The sequence below is a fragment of the Penaeus monodon genome, unplaced genomic scaffold, assembly GCF_015228065.2.
Source record: "Penaeus monodon isolate SGIC_2016 unplaced genomic scaffold, NSTDA_Pmon_1 PmonScaffold_248, whole genome shotgun sequence".
Taxonomy (NCBI): domain Eukaryota; kingdom Metazoa; phylum Arthropoda; class Malacostraca; order Decapoda; family Penaeidae; genus Penaeus; species Penaeus monodon.
In genome coordinates, this window is record NW_023655030.1 from 21146 (window position 1) to 34808 (window position 13663).

The 13663-nt window shown below is 35.5% G+C and overlaps 2 pseudogenes; one reads left to right on the top strand and one right to left on the bottom strand.

The window, feature by feature from the left end:
• Positions 1–4346: 4346 nt before the first annotated feature.
• Positions 4347–4499, top strand: LOC119570348 (annotated as a pseudogene).
• An 8046-nt stretch (positions 4500–12545) lies between these two features.
• LOC119570351 lies at positions 12546–12665 on the bottom strand (annotated as a pseudogene).
• Between the last annotated feature and the right edge of the window lie 998 nt (positions 12666–13663).

Below are 13663 nucleotides of genomic sequence, written 5' to 3' on the forward strand. Positions count from 1 at the left end.
GCCATAGAAATGGGGTAGTGAAAGGAATTTGACATATTTATATAAGTGTAGGTACCAGTAATGTGTTTTGGAAAAATGTACCTTTACATTTATTTAAATGTTCTTTACCTTTTATGAGACTAACTACAGTAATTGCGAAATTATGTCATATTAACCTAAGGGATTTTGTTTGGCGTCAAAAATAATCTGAAACATAGAAATAACATTTATTTTGAATTATTAATTACGATTTCCCATACACAATTTCTGCTATATAGAATGGGCATATTTGTAATACACTTTAGTTGTCCTACGTTTCCTATACCTTTAACGTTATGGATGAACGATTTTCCTGTGGTGAATTATGCCGTGAGAAAATATTCATTATCATATATTTGATAATGAAATGTGTATGTTCACAGAGATTTATATATTTACATATATATAAATGTACATGAATATGTTATGGGAGTTGTATCACGGTAGATCAGTGGTGTGAGAAATGTAAATATTTTTATACAGTAGGTAGACCACTAACGTCTTAATGTACGTATGCCTATTTCGGAACCATAGATAATGTTATTGCACATTATTTTATTTGTATACAAGGATAATCCCTTTCACCACCAAGTAGATAAAAATTAGGATGAAGTAAGCTAAGATTAAAACAAAAATATAGTAACGTTAAATGAATTTAGCTCCGAACCCAACTTTTTAGCTTTTTTTTAAGGGAAAGAGGGAAACTGAAAAAAGGGAAAAACTTTTTAGTTTTGCCGGGGAGGGAAAGTTGAAATATTAATGTATCACAAAAATATTGAATACATATTCAGACTTCTCCTACTACAAGTTTACTATCATGAATATATTTTTCGGGTTTTATTTTGAATTTGAACCCACGAAGTGGGTTGAAAAAATTGATAAGACTCATTGAGTTGTTCCCCCCCAGGGAAATCTTTGAAAAAGGGGAAAAAAGTTTTAGCTTTTTTGGGGGAAAAACCAGAGTTAACATATATACAAAATTAAGTGAGATCAAAAAAGTAACGAAAGTCGTAAGGATGAGTAGAAGGAAAAAAAAGGCTATCTTAAAAGAAACACTATTTTTATTTTAGCAATAAGGATTAGCACACACAAAAGTAAATGTGTGCCCATAAATTTTAACTTTTTAACAATTTAAAAAGCCAGGGGGTTTGAATATGACTAAATTTTAAAAAATTGAAATTGAAACATCACAAAGAGGAATGTTTTTCCCTTTTAAATCATAAAAACCACGGATAACGTTTTAAAGATACTAAACCCTTTTTGTTTCCCATATTAATTATCTCATAGTACGTAAAAATGTGCACCTTGAATTTCACTTAGATCCTTGGAAAGGGAAATAAGAAATATGCATTCAGTGTTCATTATTTTTAGTATAGCCCTTTGTGCCACTTTTTTTTTTTAGAATAAAAATGTCTTTTTTTTTTACTGATAGAAAATTTGCATTCCTTTCCCCCTCTATATTTTGCTGTTTAAATTTCATAAATAAATGAGACAAGAAAATTTTTTAAATAGGCAAACTACGTCCACATGTAGTCATACTATACCAACTAGTTTTAAAAATTTAAATTGAAACCTCGAGATAACTTTTTTAAAGAATCTTAATTTTTTTTTTCCCCTTATTAGATTATCGTCTAGACCTAGTAATATCACTTTTTAATTTGATTGGATATGCTTGGAACGTATTAAAGATATACCCTTTCTATAGTTTATTTAGTCCCGTGCCGCTTATTTGATAGTTTAAATGTTTTGTTTTTTAAACTATGTATAGAAAGAAAATTTTCCCTCTTTTTTTGCTGTTCCCATTTTATCAAATGGGTGTAGAAATAAAAATTTTTTTTTAATGGGTAAACATGTCCCCATATTAATTTACGTAGCAAACATTGAAGGCGTAAAAATCCATGTCTAGAAAAAGTTTTCAGAAAAGCGGCTGTGAGTAAATTTTGAAAGGAAAAGTAGACATATTTTAAAGGGATCATTTCTTGTGCGATTCCCCGGTTTTCTCCCCAAGATTCTGGGGAATATTTTCAACCACGGGGGACGTTATGAAAACCCCTCTGGCGGGAAGCGCCCTAAAGTTTTTGTTTGAGATTTTTGATGACGTTCTGACTGGGTTTTCCCGATTAAAGGGGAGACACACAGGCTGATGGTTTTAATACGCCCACAAAAATTTTCTTAACTTTTGAAACTCCTGACAAGGAAAAAAAAAAAACCAAAATATAAATTAATGGACTCTCTGCACACGATTCAAATAAAAACGAGTCCCTTAAAACTAAAGTGTCCTGTTTTAATTACTGTAAATATTTCATGTTTCGAATGTTTAAACCAAAATTTTCTTTATTTTTTTCGAAATATATATTCCCAGTACGGCAGACTTTTAAAATTTTCATATTATGCTTTCCCAAACTTTGATGCCATTATCAGAATCCCCCTGCCAAACCCACTGTTAGTGTTCTTATATTTCAAAAGTAATTCCCCCAAGAGTTGGTTTGTAATTCGCAGAGTATACTTTAGTTTTTCGTCTGGATGTTTTCATTTCTATTAAAATCCATTACGCGTTACTTCATTTGTGCCTTTAAAAATTTTGTAGGGGCATAATGTCTCGGAAGGAAGGCTGCAGGCCTTTCACGCACTTCAGTTTAAGGTGATAGTAACATTATTGATTACAAAAACGAACTATTTCAACTTTTTCATCATTAATATCTCCCAACACATTTTCTGAAAATAATCCTTTGGTATTACGATAACTCCGATCCACTGAAAGGGAAAAGGAAGCCCCAAGTAAATTTCCAATTCTAGACTTCATTTTAATATCGCATGCTTTTAAAGAAAATGATTTTATTTCAAAATTGTTTACATATTGCCCAAAGTTAAACTGATTACGCCCCGATCTCTGGAATAAGAAACAAATCTGTAAAGGTCACCCCGTTTGGGGAAGCCTTTCAATCTACTATTAAAAAGGGGAGTAAAAATTAAACTAGTTACTTGTATCTTCCTCAAGAGTGGACCAATTAAAAATTAAATTTCTAGAAAACTATTGTAATTAGGGTTTTTTGGTGTTTTGGGGGAAAAGGGGGGACTGTCCTTTTTAAAGTACTTTCCATATAAAAATGTGTTAGAATATTTTTCTATATTGCAGCAGTAATAAGTTAAGGTGTGCGGTAAAAAAGATATCTGTTATTACAGATGCCTAATTTGATTTTAAATATTTTGATAAATACCTTTAACACAAGAGTTCTAAATTCTTAGTAAAATACTTGATTATAATTTGGTACTAGAGACCCGGTTTACATTGTTAAATTTTATCAAAATAGTGCATCGGACATAATATAATCATAAACTTTTTTACAAGTTTCTGATTAAAATGCGGAGGGAGGGATGGTTTTGGGGGGCTTATTCTGTTTTTTGGGTTTTTTAAGAAATTTTTTAAAATTTAATCGATTTAAAAATTTACATTGAGCAAATATTTTAGTTTCTCAACCACTGTCATGAACCTCTTTTTTAACCATACACAGCCCCCCGTACAAAATAAGCGCACACCACGCGCATGCAAGGTCTATATAGGTTATATATATATATAATATTTTATAAATAAAATAAAAAAAAAAAAAAACCTTGCCACATGTCCGCAAATTATGGCCCCGCATTTGTGATGCACATGCATAAACATACTGTGTATATTATATTATATTATATATATATATATATATATATATATATATATATATATATTAATTAATAAAATAAATTTTATTTGTAAATATTAATTTTGATAATGTAAACTTCACGAATTTTACGCAAGTATACCAAAAAAAAAAAAAAAAAAAAAAACTTTTTCTTTGGGGAAAAAAAAGATAAAACTTTGAAGTAAATTTGACCAAAAACCCCGAATATTCCAAAGGGGAATATAATTTTAAAATTTGAATGGTGTTAACAGTTACATTAAAATCCTAAATTTTACATTTTGCAAACATGTATATCCATCCACCTTATTATGGGTGTATGATGGATTTATGAATATGTGGGGTATGTGCAGCCAACACATGTTTTTTAGAACTTTGGTAAAAAAATTTACGGAGATGCAAAAAGTCTTTTAGTATGAAATAATACCAAAAAAATCTTATTTATTCTACGTATGTAATATTTTTTAAAATTTAATGCTTGCAAGTGAACGCTTCTTTTTCTAACCATAGTTTAAAAATTAAATTATATGTGATTTACTGGGTATTTTGAGAAACTAAAGTCAAAGTCATTTTTTGTATAAAGTTTTGTAAGCGCGTGGGTTTTTTCAGTAGGGGTAGAGGGGGTTTGGGGCGCGTGGGTGGGTTAACATACTTACCTGGCACGGAAAACCGTGATCACGAAGGCGGCCCCCCGGGGCGAGGCCACCTTGCACCCGGGTGGGCTGCCCCGCGTTTAACCCAAAAGGGGTGGTTAATCGAGTGCGCAATTTTGTTAGGGGGCTGCTTTCGCGCTACCCCCCTTATAAATGTCTTTTTTGAAAAGTGTTTGGTCCTCAGGTTTTTAATTTTTTTGATGATATATTTCGTTATTTTGAAAACCCAGATGACCCTTCGAGGATTTTTCTGTTTTTCGAATGTTTTAAAGTATCGAAAGCAAAAGGAAACTCATTTCAATAGCATGGTATCTCACTGGTGCTGCTATTTTTGTTGTATTCCCTTATTATTAAGTTTTTTTGTATCATGATTTTTAGTTTTTATCATTATCATCACCTTATTAATTTTTTAGCTTGGATTGCTGCTATAAACTTTATCTTATTTTGTAAAAAAAATAATAATGGCAAAAATTGAACCTATCAAAAAAATGCTAATTGGTGAATTATTAAATTGATTAAATAAATAGGGAAATAATCGTGTCATCCCAGTTTAATTTATATCAGAAATTCATTGGTGATCCAAACAAATTAAAAAACAAACCAAATTATAACAGGAAGACTTTGATTATTGGTATCAATGTCGTAGACATTTTTTTTAAAAAATCAACTGTCACTACTTACTATGAAATTTCTTGTGTTTTTTTCATATATTTTCTAGTCTGCTTTATCTAGCGCTGAGACAGGCCCAAAATGTGTTGTATGCTTGGTTTGTTTTTTAAAACCTTTTATAAAATTTTACGTTTTTCAGGCTTTCGCCTGAAAAAGACCGTCTGGGCCCCAGGCGATCACCAATCGAATACTTACTGTCTTTGGGCGTTAAATTGGCAGTTTGTATATTTGGAATAATTTCAGTTTCATTTGGGCTCAGGTTCTAAGATCATACACGCGACACGCCTTTTTTTTAACTTTTTGGGCCCATAAAGTTAAAACTGCTGAAAAAACTTTTGATAAAATTTAATGTTTTTTCTTTTTTTTTTTCCTCTTTTTAAAGACGATCTTTTTTACAAAAATTTAACTATTGTTTTTTTAGATAATTACTTTTATGATTATTCTAAAAAAATTTAAATAATTTTTACAGCTTCAAAAACTCCCCGGGAATCTTTTTTATTTTCAAAAAATTTTAATGTTTAAAATACAGAATTGAAATTTTTTTTTAGTCCTCTTGGGATTATCCTATTCGTTTCGGGTTATCCTTTTTCCTCTCTCCGGGCGGTGATGATTTTTTCTGAAATTTCTAGGGATGAAGTATTTTTTCAAGGATTTTTTATTTAATATAAAATAGCTGGTATATTTTCTATAAATTTTAAAAACCATTACATAATAAAAATGCCAACAGCATCGGGTTTTCCCCAACGGTCACCCACCCAAGTACTGACCAACCCAACTTTGCAAACTCGCTGTTGGAGGGAAAGCGGTGCTTTCAACGTGGATGATCGTTGCAGGGGTAATAACTTAAAAAAATTTCTATCGTTCTTCATGCATTTTTAAAAGGGAAAGTTTTTTTTGTTTTTTGCTTTAAACTTCATTCCCCTTCATTCTAGCTTACGGGTTGTAAAGGGGGAACACATCCCTCCCTTTAAAAGGTAATTTCCCAAAACGAACGGTTCCCAAAAAATTAAATTGTAAATTCCGGATGACCCACATGCAAAGATTTAAAATAATAAAGGTACACAATTTTATAAAATTATTATCCCCATCACTATAACCTTTTTGCTTATCATTATTCTCGATAAGATAAAATGATGTACTTTTATTATTTTTTTTTTTTTTTTTTTTTTTTTTTTTTGGATTTCTTGCTACAACCAGCCATGTGGCCAAGGATTAAGCCATGATCTTTTTCTGTCAGCTATAAAAGGTATAAAGTTTTGTCCCCCTTAAAAAAGTTTTACTTTATTGATGTTCCCTTCATTTGAATTATGTTTGCTATAAAAATTTTTTATTTTTTTTTTGGGAAAATAATTTTTCAGTTGTTGTCTATATTTTTGTGTACTAGCAGGTTATGAGGATAGGGTTGATGGTAAGGTTGGTGTTTTAAATTGGGGCACCGTGGAGGGAAATTCTTTTTATTTGGGGGTGAGGTGTGTCAATCTTGTGGCGTTGACCCCAAGGCGGCCAACACCCCCCTCCCCCCTTTCTTTCTTTTCGATTGGCTTTTCCCCCACGGTTCATTTTTAGGGGTTTTATTTTGCTTTTGAGTTTGGGGGGTGGTCCCCTCACTTTTCCCGGGGATGGTTTTTTTCTTTTTTAAGAGACACAAAACACTGGATCTGTACGATATGCTAAGGGCCAGATCATCAGTTGACCCCCTAATTTGTTTAGCCCCGTTATTGAGGAACCCGGTGGGCCTGGTACCCCTATTTGTTGGATTTTTTATTGGGACCATGTACTTACGAATATATTCCCCAAAATTTATTTTTTTGGGGTTTTAATGATTTAATGGCTTTAAGTGAATTAATGAAACAGAAAAAAATACTATTCTATGTGGGGGCGTCGATAGTGCAAATCAAAGGCTTTTCAAGGGAAAAAATTCAGCAAAAAAGATCGATGTATGTCGGCAGTCCTGAATTTAGTTCACATTCTCGACCCTCACCCGCACCCCCACCTCTTCTTTTTTGGGGCCGTCGGTAATATATGAAAAAAAGGGAGGTTTAAAAGGACTCTCCCAAACCCCTGGCGTACCTCCAAACCTCCCCCCATGGCCTTTGCTGATGGAAGCCCAAATTCCCGATGGAAAAAAATTTGGGGGTTTCCCCTGGCGTATTTTGACTGAACCAGGTACGATGGTAGAGAGATCTAACCCACTTTCTCGACAGGTCGTGGAGTTCGTGCAAAAGGGCTAATGCCACATTGCATTGGGGGCTCGGGACTCGAGCCACCTTTTTCGGCATAGCTCAAGGCAATGACCGCGTCTAGCGGAGGGGAGGGACCCCCCGAATCCCACTCAAGACGTCGATCCGGTACTTTAGGCTCCAAGAACACCGCAAAAAAGGCATTCGCACAGCCCCCTCCTTTCAAAATTGTTCTCGATGCCCAACCCTACACGTTACCCATAACTACTTTTGACCTAAACAGGGCTTTTTTTACCCATAGCAAAAACTGCTATCAGCCCCATTTTATACCAAAATGCACTTTAATAAAATTTTGTGCCTTTTCATTTTTTTCTTTTAAATGACCCAAGTGGGCTTTCCAATTTAGTTACTTAAAATGTAGACCTAAAAATTTTTGCAGAATTTGATAGGTATGGGGGGTTGTCAGAGTTAGCCTGTGTTCGGCCCCTTTTCCACGGAAAAAATTACCCCAATCTCTTCGAATGAAAAATTAAAACCCCACTGGGGGCCCCCGTTAGAAAACATATCCCTGCATTAATACGATTTGGAAATTTTGCATTATTGCTGGAGTGCCATAATGCACAATACAGCGTACGTGAGTATTTTTGATTCCGAGGAGGAGCTGGAAGATGTCATTGACATACATAGAAAAATGTTGGGCAAGACACTTCTTTGGGACCCCCTTTGCCCGGACAAAAATTCCGAAAAGTGACTTGTCGGAAAATAATTTTACAGCAAAAGTTCTGTCAAAATGAAATTTTGAAAAAACAAATAATTTCCATAATCCAAAGCATAAAGTTTTTTTAGTAGCCATACGCCCTGTCATGTCGTAGGGTTTTTTTTATATCTAAAAAAATTTAAATCAAAAAAACTTTTTTTGGGAAAGGCCCCTTGAATATGAAAGTCCCGCTTACTAGCTATCGAGAGTTTTGGGGTCCCTTCGGAAGCCGCACTGCTCTAACTAGTAAATTAATGGAAATTTAAAAAAATGCATAGCCTACTGTTAAAAATTCTTTTCCGACCTTTCATAGCAACTTTTCAACGCAATTTTTGGGGGAGGAGAGGCAAGTCGGTTCCCCCCCCTTTTAAATGGGAATGATGTGGGCAAAGTGCCATGGTTTTGGAAAAGTGTGGGTTTTCCAAATTTTATTTTCACTTTAGCAACTTAACATGCTCTGATTAAGATTTTTCATCTCATATCGAATCTCATCGGGGCCCGGGGGTGTTCCTCTACAGGCCTAGGGCTCGGACAAAACTCATCCCTTTTAAAAATTTTTTATTGTAAACAAAGTCCCCTGTGGCAAAATGAATTGGTTTTTCAGCCAGGGCCCTTTTCCTTTTTGTCAGGAAGGTGGTGGTAATTTGCTGAGCTGCTTGTAGAGAAATGCCTGGGGAGTGCATTTTGCAATGTCTTAGGTAACGAAAATTTGTGCCCCCCCTTTTTGATTTATTGTTTGTAGTTTTTTTTCTTATTGATTTTATTAATATTGGGCCAAACCTCTGATATTTGGTTGCTGTTTATTTTAGAGACAAAGCCCCCCAGGATCTCTTTTGCTTGTTTTTTATTTTACGAGCCCCAGCTCTTGCTTTTTTGTAATTGCAAAAGTTCCATTTGATGATTTTTTTAAAAGCCTGTAGGCCTTATTGCGCGGCACAGCGCCCCCGCAATCTGGTGTCCCCCCTGGAACTCTTGTTAAGCTATCTGTCCCAATTTTAGGAAAAGGATAGCAATGCGCTTCTATAATCGAATTTTTTTATATTTTTTACTTTATCCAAGGGTTTTTCCAACAAGTTTTGAGCTTTGACGCTCCTTGTAAAGGGGACCCCCTCTGCTCGTTTTTCGTTAAATTTTGGGGCTGAAAGGGGTTCCCTGTGTCGCATGAAATATTTTAAACAAATAGGGAAAAGACGCTCCCACGGTCGTCAAAGGTGTGCCCCGGCACTTGGTGCATTTATGAAGAGACCAGTTAAGTCAATAAAACTCAAAATTTCGGGATTATCGTCCAACCCCCTCGGGCTACCCCATTTAAAGGACTAGATCAGACTCATTAAAAAACTTAACTACTTCTCACCTCACCCTCCCCCGCAGGGGAAAACCCCCTAACTATGATGAGCATTAAAAAACGCTAAAAAAACTTTATTTTGTGGGGACGTTCCCGAAAGCAAAAAGCTCATATGGATCACTGTCAGGGGAAATAAAGTGAAAATATAGCCCGATACTGCCATTAATTTTTACTTTTCAGGACAAACTCCCAAAGTAAATCAATAGTCCTTCTGTAAAAAAGGGGGGCTTTGGTGGATGTACTGGCGCTCCCCCCCACCCTACCTCAGATCCCTTTCCCAATAAATGGGAGTTTCCTCAGCGAAAAGACCCCGTTAGAGCGAGGGGGTTAAGTGCGTTTTTTGGAGAACTATAATACGGAGCATAGGCGAGGGTAATAATTTAAGGTCATTTACTTTTTATCTAAACTTCAAGTTTTCCCTTGTATATGGTCGACCGAAGATTCGTTTTTGGGGGTTGGGAAAGGGCCTTTCCCCATTTTTTTTTCTTTTTTGGGGGGGAGACGCCTCCCTTGCTTCCGGGACCTCTCCGGGGTGGTTTTGGGGACGAAGCCCCCATTCCTGACCTCCGGTGAGGGAGACGACGACAGATTGCGACTGCTTTCTCCAGAAACCCATCGCGAGCCCGAAGTCTCACGGAGTGCCCGGAGGGAAGGTTTTGCTCCGGCTGTGATTCGATCATCCTCCTTTTGAGTTTAGACTGGGTTTATGCGTCATTTGATCAACCCAAATTTTGGGCGGTGATATACTTTAAAATTTAATTCTTTTAAGGTTGTTTAAGTTCAGCAATTTTTTTATTTAGCTGCAAGCTGTTGGTTTACATTACTTGCACAGGGGGGGTGTTTTGTTTTCGCTTCAGCATAGGAAGATCGGGTTTTTTTCAAATTTTTCCCCTTTCCTCTTAGCTTCAGAAAATAACTTCAGCTTTTTCATATATTAATGTTCGGTTTCCTTCTTTGAGCTAAAACTCAGCAGATCCGACTGTGGGGACCCCCACAATTAGACAGGAAATCTGGGTAGTACTTAATGGTGTCATGGGCTTCAGACATTTACGGCATACAAATTTTCTTGATCTATCAGCATCTTAAAGGGTTGTCCGAATTTTTGGATCTGTTTCAAAAGCATTGGCTTTTGGATATAAGGGCTTTCTTTAAAAACGTTCATAACCGACATTTGACTATTTTGGAATTTTATTTAAAGTAAAGGCAAAAAAAAAAACCAGTTTTCGTTCGCACATTCCCCCCCTTCTTGTCATACAAGAATCCACTACTCGGGCCTTATGCTCTCAAGAATTTTCACTTTTTTCCATCGTCCTCAAATCCCCCTTTAAAGATTACTCCCTTTAAAGGGATTGGGCCAAAAGGAATAGTTACTTTAATCGAAAATCAGATTTGCGTCAGCTTTAAATAAAACCTTTAAAGGGAGTTGAAATTTTCTTTTAAAAGGTCCATCTCGCATTTTTTTACAAATCAAAATCGCCGTCCCCCTTTACCCTCAAGGGCCTTTTTGTGTAAAGGGGCACGCAAAAACGATTTTTTTCATTTACGCATTTTCACGGACCTTTATTTTCGGTGGGGTTTTTAAAAATGGCTTCTCGTTTTGTCGTTAGGGGGTTCCGTTTTTTAGGGCGGTTTTTTCAAGGAGTGGTCATGAGCGCCCTCCTCCTTGAGGGGGAAAGGGTCCCCGGGGGTCTTCATTCTGGGCATCGGACCGGTCCCACCCCTTTGCTCAAAATCGTTTTTCCTGAAGGGATTTGAAAACTTTAAATTTTTTTATCAACCAACAGCAAAATTAGAGAGAGAAATCATATTTCGTCCTCTACCCCCCCCCGGGAAGCCCGGTTGCGTTCTCATACCCCAAAGGATCGAGTTATGTGGGGGACACTCCCCTTTCCCCCGAAATTGCTAGTGCAAGGACGGTAAGTCGGTGCCCACCCCAGGGGAATACGGGAGCCCACAAGGGTACTCCGGTTTGGGTCAGGGAAGTCACATGAAGAAGGAAAATTTTTGAAATGGAGAAAAAGTGGCCCCCAAAAGGGCGCCCCAGCTATGGGGCCTCCCCACCCCGGGTCAATGCCGTAAAGGGCTACCCTGGGGTGAAAAAGCTGCGGGTCTGGGTGGGGGCTGATACGCCACTGTAGTCTCGTGCACGCAAAAAAAGAGCACTGAAAGGTGCTGGCAAAGCACAAAAAAATTTTGTTTAAAAGGGTTTTACTTTACTTTTTTTTTACGTTAGAAAATCAGGAACAAAAAAATCAAACGAGACGAAGGCCCGGGGTCCCGGGACCTTGTGGCACAAGCTGAGTTTGTTTTACTGCTTAACAAGGTGTTCCTCGTCAAAGCGAAACACAGTGAAAGGAATTATTAAAGAAACACAAAGATCGTCATTATACTGCTGACAATATTATAGTAGGAATTATTGTAATTGTAATCCTACCCCCTAAATTTTAGTTTGGTTAGTTATCAATTATGTAAGATTTGGGATATCATGGCAAAAAAGACGAGCATTATGATAGGAATCTGATGATAGAAATTTACAACAAAAACCCGTTACGGATAGGGAAAATAGATTAGGTGTGGGCTCCCCTGTCACTTACGATTTATTTCCTGTTTTGCAAGTTTTTTTTTGGAAAATTAGCATTTAAAAATATCTCTTTTTTTCTGCTTTCTCGGCCGGGAAAAAATTTTTGAAAGTATTTTGTTTAAAACCCATATACAAATTTAGTTTTTTTTTTATCTTCCTAGGAAATTCCCAAATTTCTTGCCCTCCTTAACCCAATTCACATCACAAAAGCCCAAAGGCAAAGGGGAAGGGAAATCTCACATGTTTTTACGGTTTAAAAAAATCGTACCGACAACACAGGCTCTGAAATCCCGGGAAGTTAAAAGCCAAAACTCAAAAAATACTGCCCGTTATTTTGCGGAAATTTATGTGAATGTTTTTTTTTATTATTTAAAAAGATTTATTATATTTTTTTATCCATTTACAAAATTATTGATAAAAAAGTCATTTTCACTTTAATTTATTTTTTTTTTACCCCATCCATTTTCTTTATTCTCTCTAAATTCGCTCCAATGACTTTTACTCTATTTCGTTTAAATTAAAGTATAATTTCATTGGATTTCTTGATACAAGTATGAGAAGAGCTGTAAAAGTGGCAAAGAAAATGCATATGTTTAGCATTTTATTATATATGCTAAACATATACATTTCTTATATAATATATAATAAATATGATAATAAAATGCCAACAGCATCTGGTGTTCCCAGGCGGTCACACCATCCAAGTACTGACCAGACCGAACGTTGCTTAACTTCGCTGATCGGACGAGAAGCGGTGCTTTCAACGTGGTATGATCGTTGCAAAGTTTTATTTAACGTTAGCCACTTTTCTGTCGTGCTCGTCATTTTTATACATCCTAATATAATGTATATTTTAGTTTTGCATCAAACTTCATGACAATGACATTCCAATCATAACATGAGATCTTTTCCATAATGTAAACATCAGTCACAATCGACCACTATCGGGAGTATTGGCAATTCTATTGTCACCAGTTTTTTGCACCTGCTGTAAGCTTTTACTAGTGATTGAGCTGTGCAACTTGTAAAGAATACAAGGTGTACAAGTAATGATAAGAAATTGAGTAATGTGATATTTTATATGATTTTTAATGTGTACTCATTCTACTGCATCTCTTGCACAGAGATAAACGATATAGCTAACCATAAGCAAAAATACCATTTATGAATCTTAAACTTTGAGTGCTTTCATAAAACATTTTTGCCGCTATTGTCTTGTTATTATCATTTTTTTGTGTATTGTTTCGTTATGATTATTACTAGCATTTTCAATATTATTCTCATCATCGCTATTATTGTTATTAGATTATGATAATTACTGTCATTAACATAGTCGTTGTTGTCATGGTAATGTTAATAATAACGCTACTTAAATGTAAATATAAATCATAATTAGCATCATATCAAAGATACTGGTGATAATATTATTGATCATAATTCGAACAAAATGTAGTATCATTGTTGATAATGATTACCCTACCAGTAACGATGATAATTAGTGAATTAATATTTCGACAAAATGAAATATAGAAATCATGGTAATATCACTATGTCTCTTGTAAAATAATACTACTAACCGCATAAAGAAGTTATATATTTAGGCCCACTTATATGTAGTTAAGATCATACAATTACGAACATTTGTTTTACAGTGGTTTAGCCTTTTTTGTGGCAGAGTATTCTCGACTCTCCATCCACAATGGGTTCCTTATCCTCAGAAGTTATTTTCCCTCGTGTGTGAGCAAGTTAAGAGTGGCTATGCGAAAGGGCTCTAGTAAAA